Source organism: Saimiri boliviensis, chromosome X, assembly GCF_048565385.1.
Source record: "Saimiri boliviensis isolate mSaiBol1 chromosome X, mSaiBol1.pri, whole genome shotgun sequence".
NCBI classification, from domain to species: domain Eukaryota; kingdom Metazoa; phylum Chordata; class Mammalia; order Primates; family Cebidae; genus Saimiri; species Saimiri boliviensis.
This window is the reverse complement of record NC_133470.1, coordinates 7,439,533-7,463,065: the sequence shown is the minus strand read 5'-3', so window position 1 is coordinate 7,463,065 and position 23,533 is coordinate 7,439,533. Positions and strand designations below refer to the sequence as shown.

General features: G+C 38.6%; 1 protein-coding gene across 2 annotated transcripts in view; it reads left to right on the top strand.

The window, feature by feature from the left end:
* MID1 (midline 1) overlaps window positions 1-23,533 on the top strand; it is a 374,517-nt gene that overhangs the window by 135,840 nt on the left and 215,144 nt on the right. Inside the window, exon 1 of one of the 2 annotated variants that reach the window (XM_074392021.1) lies at window positions 8,930-9,708. The exons of the other annotated variant lie outside the window; for it this stretch is intronic. The gene's annotated coding sequence lies outside the window, so the exon portion shown is untranslated. Of the gene's footprint in view, window positions 1-8,929; window positions 9,709-23,533 lie in introns of those variants that run through there. 2 annotated transcript variants of the gene reach the window in all.

Genomic DNA, 23,533 nt, shown 5'->3' with positions numbered 1-23,533 from the left:
AGATAAGAGGCAGATTAATAGGACAAAGAGCATACAATTTTATTTGATCATAGTTTTACATCTGTAGGGGCTGTGTTGTGGGCATTAAGAAAGATAGTCAATGTATGTGGGAAGCGGCTGGTCTCAGTAAACCTGGAAGTGAGTCAACAATGTTGACCAACACTAGATCTATGCAAAAGATATTGGTCATGATGAAGCCTAGCCTCTTGGACATACAAGAGATGACAAAGGTGGAACCTAATCCACTGACCCTCGACTCCTTAGACAAAGGCCCCTGCCCAACCAGCATACCCCAGCCTTAAGGGTTGTTGGTAACACCAAACCCTCTTCCCCCGAGCAATGGTCAGCACCACCATCAGCTCTCAAGATCACAGACTCTGAGCCACGGTGATGACAGTGACTCACACCCCAATGCCAATGACCCGCAGGATCAGAGTCTTCACATTCACCAGATTCCCATATGGCTCACATTCTCATGAAACTGTGAGAGATACAGACACATCCTTGTTAAACACAAACATTCTCATCTGCTGCTCCACTGGATAGAAACCTAATTTTGGATTTGTGTCTCTGCATCCCACCCTATTTCTTTCCATCTTGTACTACACAGGTAGGGATAAGCGCGTGTGCGTGCATGTATGTGTGTGTGTGTGTCTCTGTGTGTGTACGAGTGTGTGGGGTGTAGGAGCTGAGGGGATCCCCTGAAGTTTCACTGGAAAAATCAACTCACAAAAGACAGATTAATCGGAGAAAAGGCACACAAATTTATTTAATGTGTACAAATGGGAGCCTTCAGAATGAAGGCCCAAAGATACAAAGGAAATTAATCATTTTTATGCTTAGGTTCAACAAAGCATGAACAGCATGTAAAAATAGGGTTGGACTAAAAGGACCTGTTCTAAGACTGTGTGGGGAAACACAGCAAGGCCTGTCTGTCTAGATTCTTCTTGGCCTATCTGAGCAGTGTTCCTTCCTTATGGGTGTAGGGCAAGACCCTCTCTGGAATGTGGGTCAAACAAGGTATGTCAGGGAATTTTGTTATAGCCAATTTTTACACAGATAAGGTAGAGGGAAAGTTAGAGTGATGTTTTTAGATTTTATGGCTGGCTTTAAGGAAAAGCAGTTATGGTTTCTATGATCCGCCTTGGGGAAGAAGGATTCTAGTTTCTATGGCTAGCCTCAAGGGAGAGGGGGACTGAGGACACAGTCAGAGAAACTTTTGCTTCTGAGGTCGTCATTTTCAGATATTGTCTTCTGAGTCTCAATGATAGTAAATACATAGCAAAAAAATATTAATAATTTATAGTATAATGAACTATTATGGCCGTTGAAATGGGAATTTACATGAAATTTTAATAACAAAATATTCATGACATAATATTTAGTTTAAAAAAGATAGAAATTGTGGCATATCTATATAATAGAATACTATGTAGCAATAAATGCTAAAGGAGTAATAATGCGTATTACAACATGGATGAAATTCAAAAACAGTTTATTTAGTGAAAGAAGGCAAACACAGAAGACTATGATTCCATTTATATGAAATGTCTAGAAAAACAAATCTATAGAGACAGGAAGGAGTTGTCTGGGGCTTAGGATGGGAACAGGACTTTACTGTAAATAGGTATAAGGGGTCTTATTAGGTGTTGAAAACCTGAATTTTGATGATGGCTACACAACTTGTCAAATTTACTAAAAGTCATTTTAAATGGGTGAATTTTGTAATATGCAAATTTTACCTTAATAAAGTTGTTAAAGATTCCAAAGTAATGACACTTAGAAAAAGTCACAATTTAAAAATATATACACCTCCGCTATACACCCAACTAGTTGACTTTTATCTCTCTGTCTATATGTGTATCAATCTGTTAATAGTGGCTATCACTTCATTTTTTAGTTATGGGTGATTTTTATTCTTAGATCTTTTAATATCCACATTTTATACATTGAGCATTTATTACTTAAAGCAGTAAACTTACGAACTTAAAAAAAAAAGCCAAAACAAAACAAAATCTTTTTAAAAGGATAAAGTGCTGCCAGGCACAGTGGCTTATGCCTATAATCCCAGCACTTTGGGAGGCTGAGGCAGGTGGATCACTTGAGGTCAGGAGTTTGAGAACAGCCTGACCAACATGGTGAAACCCTGTCTCTAATAAAAATACAAAAATTAGCCAGGTGTGGTGGCACACACCTGTAGTCCCAGCTACTCAGGAGGCTGAGGCAGGAGAATTGCTTGAACCAAGGAGGCAGAGGTTGCAGTGAGCCAGCATCATGCCACTGTACTCCAGCCTGAGACCCTGTCTCAGAAAAAAAAAAAAAAAAAAAAAAAAGATGACATGCAATTCCTTCTCTGTAGATCATCTCCTGCCCTTCCAGAGTGGCTGGAACTTAAGTCTTCAACTCCTACAAGCACACGTCAAATAAATCACTGAGTACTTGCTTGTGAAAGATAAAGTTTTCAGTTGAGTAGTTGTTTAGATGAATCAAGTCTACTGTGTGTGTTTATGTGTCTGTGCACATGATATTTAATTGAATAATGAGAGAAGATCCAAATCCAAAGAGGAGGACCAGAGACCTTAGCTTCCAGAAACAAGAGGTATGGTGTTTATTTGTGATGTTATTCATTTTTTTTAAGTCAAATTCTCACTGTTTTGCCCAGGCTAGAGTGCAGCAGCACAATCATAGCTCACTGCAGCCTTGACCTCCTGAGCTCAAGTGATCCTCCCACCTTAGCCTCCCAAGTAGCTGGGACTACAGGTGCATGCCACACTCAGCTAATTTTTAATTTTTTTGTAGAGACAGGGCTCATTGTATTGCCAGGCTGATATCAAACTCCTGGCCTCAAGTGACTATCCTTCCTTAGCCTCCCAAAGTGCTGGGATTACAGGTGTGAGCCACCATGCCAGGCCAGATGTTAATGATACTGTCATTAAGAGTTGATAGAAATGTTTGAAGTGACACTTTTTGTTTCTAGCGATTCAGTGCTGAGTTCATCCATGCATTCTTTCAGAGGATTGACCTTTCAAGGGTTGAAGTGAGAGCTCTCACATAAAGTATTAGAGATTTCACTTGAGATCAAGGAAGAGAAAATGGCTACATTTGAACACAGTATGCCAAAGTTGACTAAAGGCTGATTACTGTTAAACTAGTCTATTAAGTTCAGTTAAAGCTATATTCTCCTTCTAGTATCACAAATCACTCTCATTATTTTAGGACTGGGTATTTAATCGACTTCTACCCAATGCCCCAGATTTGACACTTTGCCTATGGATTGCTCTCTTACCAGAAGAGGTAATCCGACATTCAAATTTGTCCATATATCACCTCTAAGATGCTGGTTAGAAAAGCACTTTCAAAATATTTTTATATGAGAAGTTAGCAACTTTGCTTCCAAAAATAAGTTGTATTTTAATATATTTTTCAATATTAATGTTCAGGGAAAAGGTAGTGAGAGCACAGCATAGAACATTACATGAACACTACACTTTTTCTTTTCCGATATCCTGGTCTCCACTGAACTTTTTCAATTCCTTGAAAATTTATTGCTAATTCACTGCTAATTCATTCTTTTAAATGTGAGTTTATTATTATGATTCTCACTGAGGTATGACTAATTTGGAGTCAAATTATATTTATTTTAATGAGCTGTCTTTTTTAACGCATTTTATGTTGCTGGTGCTCTTGTGTTACACAAATGAAAAAGAAAATTTTTATTTTTACACCTCTTAAACACTTTGCAGCAATTAAATGATTATAGATAGCTCAACCATAAATTCTTCCCACAAGCAGAAAAAAGAAAAAGTGCTTTGCCAGGGAGCATTCTAATTAGCTTTCAATTATCTTAAAAAAAAAAAAAAGAAAGAAAGAAAGAAAGAAAGGAAAAGAAAAGAAATGAGGCCAACCTTTCTGACAATCAACTCAGGTTATTGTCCTCTGAGGTTCATTTTGAAATACAGTTTAATTTTCTATGCACATTTAGTATAAGAATATTATAAACTCACTATCTTTAAAAAGTTCAATTGCAATCCCATCGCAGAAATATAACCAATATTAACATAGGGTCTCACTGTGTTTCTCAGGCTGGTCTTGAACTCCTGGACTCAAGTGATCCTCCCACCTCCATCTCCCAAAGTGCTGGAATTACAGGCATGAGCCCCATGCCCAGCCAATTAGTATTTTGATGTAGCTTCTCACAGAATGTTTTCAGTATAGACACAAACAAAAATAAAATAGTATTTGTTTTTACACAAAGGTTTATTCAACAAATGTGTATTGAGTGTTTATTAAGTGCCAGTGTTGTTTTTACTGGATGGCACCATATTTGCTACACTGCCAGCTCAGCATCCACTATCATTTGAATATCCTTTCATGTCAATAAATTTGGATGTGGTATATAATTTTAATGACTGTATAATTACAAGTGATTGTACTCTCCAAGGTGATGACAGCAATCTTTCCATTCACCCCCCATACTTTCTGAATCTCACCATGCCCCACCAAGAGGTAGAATCTATGGCCTCTTACCTTGAACATGGGTGAAGTTTTATGACTGCCTTGGTCCAGCAGTGACACCACGTGATTTCCAAGAGAGATTGTAAAAGGTAATATGACTTCTGCCTAGCTCTCTCTTAGAACATTCACCCTTGGAACCCAGCCAGCATGTTGTGCTAGAGCCCAAGCCACACAGAGAATCGGTGTACAGATGTTCCAGCTGACAGCTCCCACTGAGGTCTCAGGCAATAGCCAGCATCAACTGTCAGCCATGCAATGAGTGAGTCTCTAAATGACTGCAGGCTCTAGCTTTCGAGCCACAGCAGCTCATGCCAAATAGGGCAGAGGTGGCGGTACCCACTGAGCCCTTCGGAAAATCACAGACTTGTGAGCAAAATACAGGTGGCTTATTTTAAGCCACTAAGTATCCAGATGTTTTGTTATGCAGCAGTAGATAACAGGAATAGCGATAGGCCTTTGAATGATCGTATCACAATTTTTATAACCAATTCCTTAATTTTGGACATTTATATTGTCACAAAGTATTTTGATGTTGCTGTTGTTGCTTTTTAATACAAACATCACATATATATGTATATATATATATATATATATACACACACACATCTGTGAACACAATAGTGTGTGTGGCATTATTGTAATATTATTATTATTATTGAGACAGGGTCTAGCTCTGTCATCCAGGCTGAAGTGCAGTGGCACAATCTCAGCTCACTGCAACATCCACCTCCCACCTCAAGCCATCCTCCCACTTCAGTCTGCTGAGTACTGGCTGAACCACCACACCCAGTGAATTTTTTTATTTTTATTTTTGGTAGTGATGGGGTTTCACCATGTTTCTTAGGCTGGTCTTGAACTGCTGAGCTCAAGCAATCAGCTCACCTCAGCATCCCAAAGTGCTAGGATTATAGACGCGAGCCACCATGCCTGGCTGCCTTATTTCCTCAATATTTCCCAGAAGTAGAACCACAGGCCAAAGGATATGAATATTTTAAGGGACTTTGATGTGAGCTTTGGGCAGTTCAATTTAATGTAGTTTAGCAGCTGACAAATATGTATGCCTCAAAAATATTTGAACCTAAACTGCGATGGCAAAATCAATCATTACAAATTCCATGACTGAAAAGGAAAGATCACTGAGTATAGGAAAAAACAAAACAAAACAAAACAAAAACACCCACTGATAATTCTATCAAAAAAGAAAGTTCGGGTTTTAAGTTAATACGTTCAAACATTTAAATTTTTTAAAAGTTATTATGCTGTCATGAATTTCGAGGATGAAAGTCTTACTGAAGTCTGCTGCCATATTTGTCAGATATAATCCCCAGATGGTTCCCAAATACCCTTGGTCACTAATATACCCCTCTTCATGGTAAGATAACTTTATCTGATGAATTTTAACTTCAAGAATTTAAAGATATGTATCTTCAAGCCTAGGCATTTCTCTTGAGCTTTCTGAAGGCTAAATAATTCTACTGCAGTCTGAAGACCTTGTCCTGAGTAGGGTTTTACCTCTGAATCAGTGTTGTCAGATGAGCAGATACAATGGCTTAACTGGTTGTGGAGAATAGGAAGAGCTGAGTTGCCATGTGACCATAGCTGATACAATTGTTGCTTTAAAATGCAGAGACAACTTTGAAGGTAATGCTTTTGCATTAAGTGCTGCAAAGTGCCATGGTTATTCTAAATCTTAACTAATTACGTGTGTGTATTACCTGTCACCTTCCCAACAAAAAATATTAATAATACTAATATATGAGGTTTGTATACTAGTAGTTCACAAGGTGCTTTCACATTTGTTTTCATTGTTTCATTTAATCTTCATAACAAAACCAAGGGGTCAGCATTACTTTCATCACTTTGTAGGTGAAGAAAGCAAGTTCAAGAAAGCTAAGTAATGAGGCAGAGACAGCCAGGAGTCAACTTACGATCTTTTAAAGTAGAAACCATAGAAGTCTATCCCATCCTTTTCAGTTTGTCTCTTTACTTATGCTAAAACTCATTACACAGCATAGGGATCAACAGATTTTTTGTGGAAAGGGCCAGAGAGTAAACATTTTCAGCTCTGTGGACCAAGTGGTTCAATACTGCAACTACTCAACATTGCCACTGTCAAATAAACACAGCCATGAACAATATGCAAATGAACGGGCATGGCTGTGTTCTAATAAACCTTTATTTATACAAATAGGCAAAGGATTGATTTGTCCCTCAGGCCATAGTTTGCCCATCCCTGACATAAGGGAGTGAGCAAACACACAGGAATCTCATATCTATTTCTGCCCTTTTAACCACGTTCCTTCCCTTCCCCTATAAAAAATTATCTTTATTAGATGCTTACTGATCCTTCTACAGTTCCTGTTTTTGCAAATACAAGCCTATGCATATATAGACTTTTCATCCTCCCACTGCAACTCTCTTATTCCTTCAGCCCCATGCCCTCTTTGGCACTTTGTTTTCATTGCCTGGCATCTGTCCATATTAGTACATAGAGCTCTGACACTCCTCCTGCCATTGCATAGTACTTCTCTATATAGATATGCCACAGATTAGTCAATCTACTGCTGCCCATTTGTGTGGTTTCCTTGTATTGCTTGAAAATACGACATTTGTTGCTTTTCCTGGTGAATGTGTAGAATAGGTGCCTAGAAATGGGATTGCTGGAAGGAAGGGTCCATGTATCTATACTGTTAGATTGCCAAATCTCTCCCCCACCACCCCAGATTGGTGGTAGTATGTTATACTCCCAGCAGTAACCTATGAAAGTGCCCATTTCTCCAGAACCTTATCAATGGTGTATGAGCCAAACCTTTGGATTTAGTCTACTCTGGCAGGCTAGAAATGATACTTTGGTGTAGTTTTTATTTACATTGATTTTATTGCAAGTAAGAACACCTTTCCATGCGTTTGAAGACCAATTATATGTCTCCTTTTGTTTCATAACCTTTGCCCATTTTTCTTTTGGGTGGCATGTTTTTCTCTTTTCCAAGTTTAGGCACTCATTAAACATGAAGGAGATGGGCTCTCTGTCCCAGTTCATCATTTCTTTTGACTTGATTTATGCTGTTTTATTTTGCCATGCAAAAGTCTTTTTTTTTAATTTTTATGTAGATAGATGTATTGATCATAGAGAAATATAAGACATAAATATCTTCTAGATTTTGTTACATACATAAATATCTTCTAGATTTTGTTACTCTCCTTGTACTGGGCATCTGAGATGAAAGTAGGTGAAAAGGATAGAGGTGCTGGTGGGAGTTAGAAAGATATCAGAGCTTTTATTTACAAATCCAAAGTTCAAATGGATTATCCAGCTATTATTTTAAATGCTAAGACTAGTGGCAGGTACTGGTACAGAGAACAACTGAGAATAGAGCAAAATGGCCAAGGAAAAGGAGGAAAGGGAAACTATTTTATATCAAGAAAATTATGATGCTAAACGAGTTCTAGTAAAGCTGAAACTCATTATATAGACACTTTAAATATTTTTGCAATTGCTTACATATAATTTTGTTGTAAAATGTCTTAAATTGCATATAACAAAGACATTAGTATCACTGAGCTAGTGTTTAGTAGTGCTCCTTTTGAAGGTTATTATTCTGCTATCAGGTAACAAACTTTTTAGAATATTGAATTCTGTGCTTTTATTTGGTTTTGTCTGAATTCTCTGCCTAGTACATTCATCTCATCCTACTCCCATTACTCCAGCAAAGGGGAATCAGAAAACTGAAGTTAAGAAAGACAGATAAGTTATAGCATTTGCTATGCACCTCAGACACATTTTTGCTATTGAGATGGCATTGTCACCAAGCAGAGGCTTTTTTTTTTTTTTTTCCTGGAGAAAGGCAGGACAGGGGCCTGGATTAGGGGGTGCGGCCAGAACTGTGATGTCACAGATTCATTGTCTGTTGGGAAACTCATCCATCAAACCGTCACCTCTGATTCTATGCAGGGTCACTACGGAAAGAGGCAGCATGCCCCAGTTTGGGTATTCTGAAGTGTTAGTATGTAGTGGAGCTGGTGGTGTGAAGCCGGTTCATTTTGTTTCAAAGGCCCAAATGGCATGCTGCCTAACACAGGCAGCAGCATCTCCTTAGAAATAATGACTCCAAGGCAAACAGCCCTCATTGCAAAATGTAGAGGTCTGCCATCTGCTTGTCTCCACTGTGATTTATTCATTTCAGGGTTTTAAATGACGTAATAAAAAGGTAAGTCTTCTTTTTAAAAACCAGAAGGAAAGGGGGAGTTCCAGATTGATTATAGCATATCTGGAATATATGTAAGATATTTGTCTTAAGTTAGAAGAGGATTTGAATTTATAAAGTGTGAATATTATTTTCAAATGCAAGTGTGAATCCTGTCCTGAGAAGATAAGGTAAAATTCATATGTTAAAAAAAGGAGGTCATGCCTTACAACTTAGCAATTTTATTTGGTATTTTTAAAACATCATTTTCTTTAAAAAATGAATCTTCATACAGACAGTAATTTTCCAGATGTTTGATGGTACATATCGATCACTTTTTTGTATTTGATATTCCACCTTTTCTTGATGTTTTCAATCTATTTTCAGTTTTGGATGAGTTAAAACCAAGCAGCTGCTATAAATTGTCAAGGGCTCTTAAAATGAGGTGCCAGATAGATTTGGGAAGCGTCTAGCTTATTTCTGCATAACTCGTTTGGAATTACTCTGTTCTGGGAGGGAGTATAAAGAGACATAAGACTCAGATGAAGTTTGAAGCTGAGGCGTCCCCTCTCCCATCCCTGAGGGATAGTGACCAGGGTTTGGAGATACAGGACGAAGCAAATGCACACCTCCGTGCCTCACCATGACCTGTCGTATTCCAGTCGATGAGGAGTTCAGAGGGCTGGGATCCATGCCTCAGAGGATTCGCCTGGCAGGAATGAATGCCAGCAAACACCCCTCCTTCCATCCCCTCCCCTCCTCACTCCCCAGGAGAGGCGCTTCTGCAGAAGTCATTTGGTGTGTGTGCTGGTTTTCCTTGTGAGAGGATTAGAGAATAGGGGAGTGCTTTGTGAGAAAAATCCTGGGAGAGGTTGCTGGGGAGAGACCAAACAGAGGGAAGGAAGACTTCAGCTTTCAGAGTCCCTTCAGTCAAGTGAGTCTGAGACCCAGTTGCCTGGCCTAGAGCAGCTGGGGGGTTGTTTCCTTTCGTCCACGCTAGGAGAAACTGGTAAGGCTCACTTTGTTCTCTACTGCTCTGGGATGCTACTGTAATTGCCTTATTGAAGCGCAGGGGTCAGAAGGGAGGGAAGTTGGTTAGCGACTCTGGGGACATCTTGCATTGTCTCTGACTGGTGTGTGAGGACTGTGCTGTTTCAGGCACAAAGGGCTGGTAGCCATGGAACAATTTTACTTTTCCCAAACTTGGTTGGCATCACTTCTGAGCAACTGACTTAAACAAAATACATGCCCACACATAAGGTATACCCCGTAGAGGAATTCACCTATATATCGGATACTCGGATCTTTAAAGCATTTCTATCTAAATTTGATTAGTTTGTGGGGTACAACTTCAGGAGAGCGAGAGAAAAATCAGGTCCTTCTGGAAATTTTTCAATTGTCTGTTTCCTGTGAGAGTGTATTTTTGCCGTTGTTATCACCTGTTTTGTAACAAGAGCTGTTGAGTCCTAAGCCACTGTTCATAAACCGAGTAGTCCCGAGCACAAGTTCGAGACAGTGTGAAAGAAGGGGAGAGTGTTCACACTCAAGTGAGGAAAATGGAATTTGAAGAACTTCATATTCTCTATCTGTATGCAGAGGTGTTCTAATTGGAAAGAATAAATGAGGAACCTGCCCTAGAGTCAGAAATAATAGGTACATGTTTCCTTCAACATTTCCAAAGAATCAGCTCATGCACACAGCCTTCTTGGGCAAATGTTGCTTCTTACTCCCAATTTCGATTCTATTATTTCTAGAACTGACTTTCATACTCGTGTGAAGAGACATATAGAATACATTATTTATATTACTTATGTATTGAAAATTTATATGTGTACACACACACATATAAATATGTCATTTTATCATATCCTGGCAAACTTGAGCCTGAAGAGTTTAGAAATATATTGATTCAGTCTGAGGCAAATCATCCCTTAAGCAAGCTACAAAAGTCCTTCTGAGAGGTGTGTTTGGAGTTGGGGGCTGTGTGGAGAAGAGAGAAGTGGCAGACAGCTCTTGTTTCTGTGATGGACAAGTCCAGAAGCCTTTCCTCATAGCTGAGAACCAAATTCCTAAAATCCCTGCCCACCCCTCCCCCACACCCAAGACAGGGTGGTAATCTTTGTTGTTGTTTTGGCCCCGAGAAAATTTGAGTGCTGCCTAATTTAGGGTGCTCTCTGCATTTTTTCCTCCTCATTAAAATAAAGCTAGAAGCTTTGCTAAATGCAAAGTTCTGATGATGGATGTTTCGTTTCTAAACTTAACATATGCCAGTACACTTATTATCATTTCGGTTGAATCTGCCCATCACGAAAACACTGATCAATTAAATGATTCAACATGAATTACTCAAGTCTGCAAGTGTTACTTCAGTTTACTTAATTCTATAGTCTTAAGATGACGTGATTATTGGAATATTCAAAAATTGAAAATGCATGCCATTTATTTCATTAATAACAACCAGGTTATTTAAACTATAGGTTATAAACTATCAGTTACAACTATAGGTTATAAACTAAATACAGTTTCTTTGCATGCACATTGATATAAAAGCCTGAAAAAATATATGCTTTTTCTTTTAAAATGAAATAATTGTCTCAGATATCCTTTGCCAAAAAAATGAAAGTCAATTCCCTTTCAATTTCAGTTTTTTATTCTTTTCTCAACTAAAAATGCTAATTCAACCAAACGGTGTTATCTTTGCATTTAGGAATTGTTTATGGAATGCTGGCAGTCAATTTGGGAGTCCTGAGTGTGAGATAACAGTTAATCAATTTATCTGTGAACTGTGAAGTTTTCAGGTGTTGATCAACATTATTCACTATTCTCTGCCCCATGCTCATTCTGGTTATAAAGACTATTTACCTTCATAATTATATTTGAACCTGAGAGCACTGAGTTTATTAGGATTGATTTTCTTTCCAGGTTGATCTTCTGAAATACTTCAGCCATTTTTCACTACTGCCTTATGAGGTTTTCATTCATCTGGCAAATATTTATTGAGTGCTTGGGTGTCACTCATATGGCCCACATTTGCCATTAGAGATGAAAGCTATGTTTTGTGGAGTTCCTAGCAAAGGTAGCCAAGGCTAGAAGAGAAAGACCAACTTGTGCTGTTCTAACAATTGTTTGCCGGCTCACGTGGTTCAATTGTGGGTGGTTTCAGCAATAGCGAAAAACTCTAATTGTTCTGAATTATTGATACATTAATATATATTACTGGCTACTTGGAACCTTTGAGCTGAGTTAATCAATAATCCTCTCACATCACACAAGACCCTCTGTGTGTTATTCTCATCACCGGGCATTTAAATAATTCAAAAGAAAGGTTTCTCATGAATTAACCTTGCCATTGCACAAATTGGGAAAATACAGAACAAAACATTCCAGCAACCTTTATTTTTAGAGCTTACAAATTAGTGTTCCTTCTCATTTTTTTCCTTGATATATTAGTTTTTTTATGCTAGTTGATTTTTGTTAAATGTTTTGATATATCATAATAATATACATAATTTGCAATCATATCAATAAGAAAAAGGAATCATGGGAAAGAAATGAATATGTCTTGAATCCACTGCATACCAGACACTGCCCTGGCCCCTTTACAAGCATGTTATCATTTACTCTTCTCAACAATACTGCAAAATAGGTATTATTGTGCCCATTTTAAAGATGAGGGAATGAAGGATCAGAGAATTTAAGAATAAAATCATGCCACACTACTAAGGTAGCAAACCCAAATCTGCTCCCTGCTCCACAAAAGCACTTTTTAGCACACTTTTATATTGCTCTCTTACCATCCCTGTCTTTCTTCCCAGATCTCGTATCAATTGAGAACTCCCTACAGCTTACGTTAATGCTTCCAGAGAATCTCCCTTGACAGCTTCTGCCCGTTCCCTGTCTTCCTTTATGAGCAAAGAACCAACATATATAACTATGGATTGGACAGGCACTGTACATATTTACATTTAAAAATGGTGTTTGAAACATCAAGGTAGAAACATCATATTAGGTTAAAATACAGAATACAGTATTTTAGATTTGCCCAGTTAAGAGAAATGACAAACTTGGTTTAGTTTGGTTTCTGGCCATGCCTGCCCTGTTTTCCACCAAGTATCCAGTAGGGAGCCCCGGTTTGCATGTACACTGTGACATATTTGTTTATATAGAGATCTGCTTGTATAAAGATCTTGTTTCTGTTCCCACTCAGCCTCACTTTCTGCCCCCAGCAGATGAGCAGAAGTGGTAGAAAAATGCGTCCCTTACCCCCATCTGAAGCTACTGGTTAAAGGAAAGGAAATCATAGCACATCATTAATAAAAAGAATTATAAAGATATCAGTGCATTCGTCTGGTACTCTCATAGTATAGTCATTCATTTACTGCAAAAAAATTATTTAGTCAGCATTATTTATCCAATTGCCTTGTGTATTGGTTTCCAATGGCTACTGTAACAAATTACCACAAATTATTAAAAAATTAAACAACACAGCCAGGTGCAGTGGCTTATGCCTGTAATCCCAGCACATTGGGAGGCTGAGGCAGGAGGATCGCTTGAGCCTAGGAGTTCAAGACCAGCCTGGGAAACATAGAGAAATGCCACCTCTACAAAAAATAAAAATAAGTTAACTGGGCATGGTAGCACATGCCTGTGCTCCCAACTACTTGGGAGGCTGAGGAGGGAGGATCCCTTGAGGCCAGGAATTTGAGGCTGCAGTGTGCTATAATCATGCCATTGCACTCCAGCCTGCCCATCTCAAAAAAAAAAAAAAAATCAAACAACATACATTGATTTTATTACATTCCTGGAGGTCAGAAGCACAAAATGGATCTAAAATTAAGGTGTTAGCAGGGCTGCATTCCTTCTGAAGGCTCTAGGGGAGAATCTGTTCCCTGCTTTTCCAACTTCAAGAGACCTATGGCATTCCTTGCTCATGGCACTGCATGTCTCTGACTCTGCTTCGTTCATCACATTGCCTTCTCTGACTCTTCTGCCTCCCTCGTTCCACTATAAGGACCTGTGCAATTACACTGGGCCCACCAGGAGCACCATGAAAATCTTTATATCTCCCATCCTTAGATCTAACCATATTGAAGGATGGCAAAGGATGTGGTTAAACATCCTTAACTACATCTGCAAGGTCCCTTTTGCTGTGTAACATAACACATGCAAAAGTTTGAGAGATTAGAATATGGACGTCTTGGTTGGGGCATTGTTCTGACTACCACATCTTCTTTCAAATTTATTATTATTATTTTTTAAGACAGTTTATCTCTGTCACCGAGGCTGGCACAAACATGGCTCACTGTAGCCTCGACTTCCTGTGCTCAAGTGATCCTCCCACCTCAGCCTCCTGAGTAGCTGGGACTATAGGCATGCACCACCACACTCAGCTAATTTTTGTATTTTTTGTAGAGGTAGGGTTTCACCATGTTGCCTAGGCTTGTCTGGAACTCCTGGGCTCAAGCGATCCACCTGCCACAGCCTCCCAAAGGGTTAGGGTTATAGGTGTGAGCCACCATGTCCGGACACAAATTTCTTTATATTGACTTGATATGTATTTATTACATGATCTTAGAGGCAGTAGGGAGCCATAGAAAGACATCAAGTGGAGAGATGAAATGAAAATGATCAGGTTTCCATATTAGAAAGCTCACTGAGAGAGCCCTATGGAGATGGAGGCCCAACTAGTCCGCCTATTGGAATGCAGGAAAGAGAGGTTGAGAACGTGACTTCTGATAGAATCTACAGAGAAAAGGAAAAGAGGTTTGAGAAACACTAAGGACAGCGCATTGGGAGGAGAGCTGAGAGGAAGAAGTTTGTGACTTGGATATCTCAGGTAGATTATGGGGAGGTAGAGAAGATGGGTGACTCTGAGGAGATGTGTGTATGCTGCCCTAGGACCTGGGGATACAACACTGGCAAAAGCACCTTTTCTCCTTAGTAGCTAAAAGCCCATCTATGAAGACAGCAGTAATAATAATAGAAATAACTCATATTCATTGAGTGCTTTAGCTTATTCCAAGCACACTATATTTAATTTTGACACCAACCCTCTTTGGTAGACACTAGTAACATCCCAGTTTTCTGATGAAGAAATTGAAGCAAGGAGAGGTTATGTGATTTGCCCAACGTAATGCAATTTGTAAGAAGAGAGAAGGGAGTTGAAGTCAAGTCTGGCTCCAGAATCCATGGTTTTAATTCTTAAACTCTACTGCCTTGCTTAACAACCAATTATAATTTTGTGAGATATTTAGTATGAGAGCTAGCTGTACATTTTATGGGGGTGGGAGTGAACTACAGGGTTAACAATTACAGCTATCAAGATGAACTGAGAGTTTTTCTGAGGAAAATTCCTGTAGACTTCTGGCCATCAGTAGGGTGTGATCCATGACAAAATAAAACATTTATATGGAGCATTAGCCTGGACATCAGGGCAAAATTGGAGAAAGTTCTCATTTCCCTGCTCTCGAAGAATTTATAATCACACTGAGAAAACCGTATTGCAATCATAAAAAATAGATGACCAAAAATTAAATGGTTCCAATGCCCTCTGGATAAATATGAAGTGAGAGTATAGTTCTTTTCTAAAAGAGAGTGGGAAAAAACAAGGCAATAATAAGGTCAAAGCAATAAGAAGGGATGCAGAGGCACTGTGTACATTAATTGAATGACTCAATGTACTGTGCACTTGCATTGTCCCAATTAACCCTTCCAACAACACTGGAAAATAATGGTAGAGTGAAATTTGAACCCCAAGTTCTCTTACTCTGCTATGTGCATATTTAAAGAATGTTGGGACAGAACTCCCTTTAGATAAAATTTTTAATGCTGTAGGAATCCTAAAATGATGTTTACATTTTGTAAGGTCTTGACACCTTGATGTAGTTGTTCTTCATTATCATTATCATTGACCAGTTGTTGGGTGCAGCTATCCTGGGTGTGTGATTTCAGTATCACTCAATATAGGTGGGTCTTTAAAAGAAAATCATGCCAAGAAAGATATATATAAACCAAATTTTTTTTACATTCTCCTTTTATCTTCTTTAATGTTCTGCATCTTTGCAGATGCTGTAATATGGAATTACAGACTATTCATTTATGGGCTTTAAAAAGCACTGTAGTAATCATTAGGTAATAAATTTCTTACCAATAGATATTACTGAAAGAAATGTGGTTTTTATTCTTTTATAGCCAGATCACCAGAAGATCTGAGACCTTGCCACTTAAGTTTGCTTTTAATTTATATAACAGAAAGACTTATACTTGATTAACCTTTTCTACTAGACATGTATTTAACAAACAATTATTTAGTATCTACTATGTGAAAGGCACACATTGTATTCCATTTGTTCCTTGCAGTTCTTGGTAGGAAAGACCCTCTTTACAGTGGAAGAAGGAGCGTCTCACAGAATGGCACAGCCAGACTTGAACTCTTGTCTTCTGTCTCAGCCCAGAAGACTTACTCCCATGTCCTTTAACCTACTTAGCTAAGACAGATATTCAAAGTCACTGAGGAAGGACTCCTTATTTTTTCATTTAAAACAGCAAACTATTCTTGTGTCAGTTTGCTGAGAATGATGCAAACTGACACAAGAACAGAAAATCAAACACCGCATGTTCTCACTCACAGGAGGGTGTTGAGCAATGAGAACACATGGACACAGGGAGGGGAGCATCACACACTGGGGTCTATAGGGGGGAATAGGGGAGGGACTGCAGGGGGTGGGGAGTCAGGGAGAGAGAGCATGGGGAGAAATGCCAGATATAGGTGATGGGGAGGAAGGCAGCACATCACATTGCCATGTGTGTACCTATGCAACAATCTTGCATGTTCTTCACATGTACCCCAAAACCTAAAATGCAATTTTAAAAAAGAAAAAGGATGAAACAGCAAACTAGGAGAATTTGGTTATATCCCCATGACCAAAGGTAGGTATATTTTGGGGCAATTATCTTTATGGTAAAACCAATATTGCTATTTATCACTATAATCTGCAGCTTGCCTTAAAGATAGAGAGGGGATTTCAAAGTCCATTCGTTGAAAAGATTACTCTCTGGGCTTCTACAATTTGCTTCAAAGTGAGACTTGCAAAAAAAAAATAGGAGATTTATCTCATAGCTCACTATGCAGTCCCTGAAAGACTTAACATTCAAGATGACATCTGCCCAGGCTTACACACTGCTTACCTGTGTGTTGGCGAAACACTGTGAACCTTCTAAATGTTCTCACCCCACTCTGACTTCACCCAATACTCATGACAAGAAGGGAACAAAGCTAGAATTATACCAGAGTACCTGACCCTGGGTTCAATGCTGAGAGTGAGTCACAATTAGTTTTAGTAGAAAATAACATATAATTACTGACAGGTGCCTTGGGACATGGGAAAATAGCATTTAAAATAATGTTTTTAGTGATATATTGCCTACAGGATGACATCATGCAAGCTTAATGGCAATGCTTGAAGGTGAGAACTGACTATCATATTGAAAAGGAAAGTTTGTTTAGATTTATTCATCCACCATCAGGGAATCATTAGTATTTGTTATATTTCTAAGACTAATGAAACAAGAAACTAAAATCTACTATTGAAACCTAAATAAACACAGTTATCAATATTCTGATAAGATCTGCAAAGACTAAAAGCATAAGCCCTTAATGAAAAATTATTTTATTCAATGACTTTCCAACACAAAGGATAGATAGCCTTACATTAAAGCAATACTGTATTATTCTTCCCTATAGTTCTGTACCACAAGGAAAAATTAGTGCTTTATTTTTGGTAATTCACAAATTTGTTAAACTCACCAGCAAATTTAATTTCCATATACATGTGTAACTTCAAATGTACAGAGGCATGAAGCTACTGCAAACACAAGCTTGCTCATGAAATTTTATTCGATAATGTCTATTGCCTTGCCATATAACAAGTGCAAACATTCTAACACTTCTAAGTAAAAGGAAATCATCCATCTTTTTAAATTATGTGAACTTTACCTTATTTGTAAAGCACTATATAGACCAAAGAAAAGTGTGGGAAACTGGAACACAATTGGAACATAATAGGCATTTAAGCCTTATATTTTCATAGCGAAACTGTCTTAAAATAAAAATGATATGTAAATAGGATTTGTTTATCCAAATGTGGGCAGAAGGGCTGTAAAGATACCATAATTTATTTTATAATGTAAAACCTAATAAAGATTTAATGATCACCCATATGCCTTTAAAATTATGTGAGTAATAGCATTATGGCAGGCAAATACAGGCAGCTATTACAGCTCTACCCAAAACTCTGTTTATAACTCTTTGTATGTTACTTTTTGGAAAGGGTGGGTCACAGAATGATGTAATAAATGGTTGCAAAGAAGTTTCTGTCCCAAGATGCCTATTCAGTAAATTCTAGAGCTCAAGCTGCTTTTCTCTAAAACCATGCAATACACGCCCTTGCTTTGGGACTGGACTAACCATTTTCTGATTTATAAATTTAATGATTTCAATATTATGGAGTAACTTGAGTGAAGAAAAATTATTTTAAGGGCTTACTTTCCTACAACTATTGTTGCTTTTAACTCCATTTGAATGCATGCTATGGAGCAGTTGAGTTAAATCCATGGCATCTTGGTTATTCTTCATGGATGAGTTCCAGTTCTTTGGGTGATACAACTAAAAGCTCACAAGTTGCTGTGTATCGTCAATGAAACAATTAGTCTTTGAGCTTTGGGGAAATTACTCAAGCAGTGAATTAATCATTGCGATTCTGGTCTCCCTTCACAAATGCTAGGTCTCTGAAAAGACTCCCCCTTCACACACATCCCTGTTCCTGGTGCTCTTATTAAAGGTGTAAAATTTCATAAACCTTTAGTAAAACATTATGAATTATCTTTTTGTGCAATACAAGTGGTATTTTTTCCAGACATGTATTTCCATAATTAAACATCCTAAAATACAAATCCCATTATTATTTGTTATGTCTAGTCAGTAATTAGACCTCAGCTGGTAGGGCAATTTCAGAACAGAGTTTACCAATTTACATACTAATCCAGCAGAGTCTGGTGGGACACGATTAGCATAGATTCAGTCAACATCTTAATTAGCCCTAATCCCAGCATGCACTCCGAGGTGCCTTTACCCTACCCCCACTCATGCAAGTCTTGTTTAGCTAACTATTTTCCTTCAACAAATTCCAGCTCTTCCAAACATATTTTCCAGTGCTCTTTTTCACAGAGGAGTTGGTTACATCTCAAAGTGGTATGCCAGGGAGGACATTTTGTGTAAAGCCAGGCAAATGTGAGACATTGGGCCAGGCGAGCGGTGCATACACAAGTCCGAAGCAAAATCAAGGTACCAGAATTTGTTCTTCTAGAACTTTAAGAGTATACCCACTCCCCTGTCCCACCCCCAACTCTAGGTAGCAAGGTCTGTAAACCATCCGAAACCTGTAAGAATTTTACCTATTTTGTAAGAAGAATATTCCTTATTACTGTCCATGATCAGGAGCCTATTTCATCTTTACCAGCTTTCATGTCAGGAAATTCCTTATACCTAACTGAAATCCTCCAGATTGCACATTTAAGCCCCTTGCATTTCTGTCCCTCCATAGTGGAAATGGAGAACACGTGGCCACCTATGAAAAGCTTGTCTTACAGCTGAGGACCATAATTAAATTATCTCCTTTACCTTCTCTTATTCAGGTTGGATTTTTCCACTCCTCGACTTTCCTCTGCGTTCCCTTTTCTTCACCTCTTTGATCTTTGTAGTTTTCCTCTGAACTCCTTCCAAGTTCCCCATACCCCCTTTAATTGTGCTCAGAACTAGGCCGAGTATCTTTGAAATCATTTGAATGGCCAGATTTCCTCAGGATAAATACCAACACTTGAGTGTGCCTCCATATCCAATTTACTTCTAGAATCAGTGCCTGCTGTTAGTTAGCTGGCTAGTTTCACTTATTCTTCTTCCATTTTTCAAAAAGTCATTTGATTCTTCTATTTGTGTGTTCTTGCATAACCTAGAGGGGATTTCTTCTATTTGCTTTTTTCTTTTTTTGCAGTTTATCAAGGGCATTTTGAGTTTCAATTTCTATTTGCAAAGCTATAAACTATCAGTATCTCCTGCTAAGGTTTGAAGTCATTTGTAAATTCAGTTTGAGCATTACCAATAAATTATTGCACAATCCTAGGGGAAAGACCTCAATAGGGACTGAGAAGATCCCAGGAGATTATCACTTGCTAACACCTTCATCCCAGGATTCATCTCTCTGTTTTTCCTGTTCTCTGCCACTCTTTCCCACTTTGACATTTGTCTTGTGACATAGCTTGTCCCTATTTCATTCTTTTTTCTCTTTTTTAAAAATTTTTACTTATTCTTTATCTCTCATCATCTCTTCCGTTTTCATTCAACACCTTCCAGCTATCCCCTGCTTGAGATTGATCCCTAGTCAGAAAATGTGTCTGGTCATAGGAGGAGAGACAATGGAGTAAGAGAAACATCCCAAACAATTTTCCTTTTTGGCTCTGTACTGACCTATCTGAAATCAGGTCATGTGGGTCACAGAAAAAAGCAAGTCAAAAATACTGACTGATGGATATAATAAAACATCAGAGTGAAGAAGTAAAGATGGCTACTTGGCCAGGTGCAGTGGCTCATACAATCCTAGCACTTTGGGAGGCCGAGGTGGGTGGATCACTTCAGCACAGGAGATTGAGACCAGGCCGAGCAACATGGCGAGACCTTACCTCTACAGAAAATACGAAAATTAGCCAGCTGTGGTGGTGTGCGCCTGTAGTCCCATCTACTTCGGAGACTGAGGTGGGAGGATTGCTTGAGCCTGGGAAATCAAGGCTGCAGTGTGCCGTGATCTCACCACTACACTCCAGCCTGGGCGACAAAGCAAGACTCAAAAAAAAAAAAAAAAAAAAAAAAAAAAGGTAGGATGGCTACTTGAGCCTAGCAGTGACAGGTCAGGAAACTTTGCAGCCTCTTTTAGCTCAAGACCTTTCTGGCCACACAAAAAGAGCTAGTCAGAGTGTTGCTACGTTCATATGTAAAAGAACCAGCTAGATTCACCTCCAGACTCTAGCTTGATTTGTCAGGGGCCAAGCATGTGTTTTGAATTCCACAAGGTATCCCACCTTGCCTTAAAACCCAGGGTCTGTATCGATCTCTCTCTAGAGGCTTAAGAATCCTTAAGATTATGAAAGGTTTACTCATATACCTTTGGAGATTTTTAAAAATATTGTACATCTGTGGCCAAGAAGCAGGGGTGAGGGCTTTGACCCACATATCTTCATAGCCAAAGATATCTCTTGCTATTAAGAAATACAAACACAGTTCAAATATCTCATATTGTTGCACTACTTCTTCAGGGGCTATGGATGGAAGATCAAATGCCAAGGATGTTGGGAGTCTCTGTTTGACTAGTTGGTTGATTTCGTTAGTTTTTTATTTTTGTATGGCCACTTGAATTGTGTGTGTGTATATTTGATGCAACTTAAAGTTTTAAATTTCCTCACCAATAGATAGCTTACATTCTAGATGTTTAATATGCATATCCTTAATCTCCTTGTTTCCCATTCTAATTCCTGATGGCCTTTCTGAAATCATGTGGGACAAATATACTTGCCCACCTTTTACCCAGCCAGATCCAGAAGTGTGTGTGAGAAAGGACTTTGAAGTTTAGTTTAGTAACTGCCAGGAGTCATTACAGTGGCTTTGTCAGCTCAAGTTAAGAAAGGGATTATTAATAGAAGTGAAAAATGGTGCAGCCACTTTGGAAATGGTTTGGCAGTTCCTCAAAAAGTTAAACATAAGGTTATCATATGATCCAACAAGCGTACTTCTAGGTATATGCCCAAGAGAAATGAAAACGGATGTTCACACGACAACATGTATATGAACGTTCATAGCAGCATTATTTATAATAGCCAAAAGTGGAAACAGCCCAAATATTTATCAATGGATCAATGGATAAATACAATGTAGCGTATCACCGGGCGCAGTTTCTCATGCTTGTAATCCCAGCACTTTGGGAGGCCAAGGCGGGTGGATCACTTTAGATCGAGAGTTCGAAACCAGCCTGAACAACATGGTGAAACCCCATATCTACTAAAAATACAAAAAAAAAAAAAAATAGCTGGGCATGGTGGTACATGCCTGTAATCCTAGCTACTTGGGAGGAGAATTGCTTGAACCCGGGAGGTGGAAGTTGCAGTGAGCCAAGTTCACACCACTGCACTCCAGCCTGAGTGACACAGCGAGATTGTGTCTCAAAAAGAAAAAAATGTATTCAGCTACTGATACATGCTACATCATACTTAGTGAAAGAAGGCAGTCACAGAGGATCACATACTGTAGGATTCCATTTATACGAAATGTCCAGAATAGGCAAATCCATAGAGCTAGAAAGTCAATTAGTGGTTACAAGTGGCTAGAGGTGAAGGGTAGGCGGAAAGGGAGTGACTCCTAATGAGCACAAACTTTCTTTTATTGGGGGGTGAAGCTGTTCTAAAATTAGACTGTGATGATGGTTGCAGGACACTGGGAGTATATTTTAAAACATTAAATTGTATACATTAGATGGGTAACTTGTGTGGTATGTGAATTGTATCTCAACTAAAGTGTTTTTTAAAAAAAAAAAAAGAAAAGAGAAAGGGGTTATGATACAGAGCCAAGTGTTCCTAGGTCACTCACAAAATGCTTTTAATTGTTACAGTTTAAAAACAACTAACTCCTATTATCATTTTAATAAAACTCTCACTCCAACTGGCACTATTTCAGATATTATGCAAGACGGTGTGGACAGTGTATTATACAGTTTTAGCTTTAGAGATTGTGGGCCAGAATGAAGTACTCTGAGCAAGGATGTGGAATCTGGATTTTAATCCCCAACCTCACCATTCGTATGCGTGTAAGACTAAGCTAAAGCTGGACCTCTTTGCAATTTAGCTGCCCATTTTCTCAGTAGAATAATAATAATGCCCTCTAGCAAGCTCATAGAATTATGTTAGAATAAAATTAGATGTGTGCTATGATGGCCTTTTTTTTTTTTTTTTTTTTTTTTTTTTTTTTTTTTTTGAGACGGAGTTTCACTCTTGTTACCCAGGCTGGAGTGCAATGGTGCGATAGCGGCTCACTGCAACCTCCGCCTCCTGGGTTCAGGCAATTCTCCTGCCTCAGCCTCCTGAGTAGCTGAGATTACAGGCACGTGCCACCATGCCCAGCTAATTTTTTTGTATTTTTGGTAGAGACGGGGTTTCACCATGTTGACCAGTATGGTCTCAATCTCTTGACCTCGTGATCCACCGGCCTCGGCTTCCCAAAGTGCTGGGATTACAGGCTTGAGCCACCGCGCCCGGCTATGATGGCCTTTTAAAGAAAGCCATGGGAACGTGAAGAATTATTGCACGATCAGCAGTATATATTATAAAAATTGAATCTATGTATATTGAATATGTTAATATTGAGCTTGAATTAGGAGATTCCTATGGTCCTGTTGATCTTAACATTGTACGAGTACACACTGATCCTCCCTACACACTCATATACACACCACAAATATACAATCACACCCAAATGAAATATGAATGAACATTTATATTAGATGTAACTGGTTTGTGATATGTCCTATATTACTTTTTAAAAATCTCAACTTCACTCATGAGAGCTAGGAATGCAAAACTGTGGTTTTAACTATGGAGTTAAAAGAGTTTTTGTTTGGGTTTTTTTTTTTTTTTTTTTTTTTGAGACGGAGTTTCGCTCTTGTTACCCAGGCTGGAGTGCAATGGCGTGATCTTGGCTCACCGCAACCTCCGCCTCCCGGGCTCAGGCAATTCTCCTG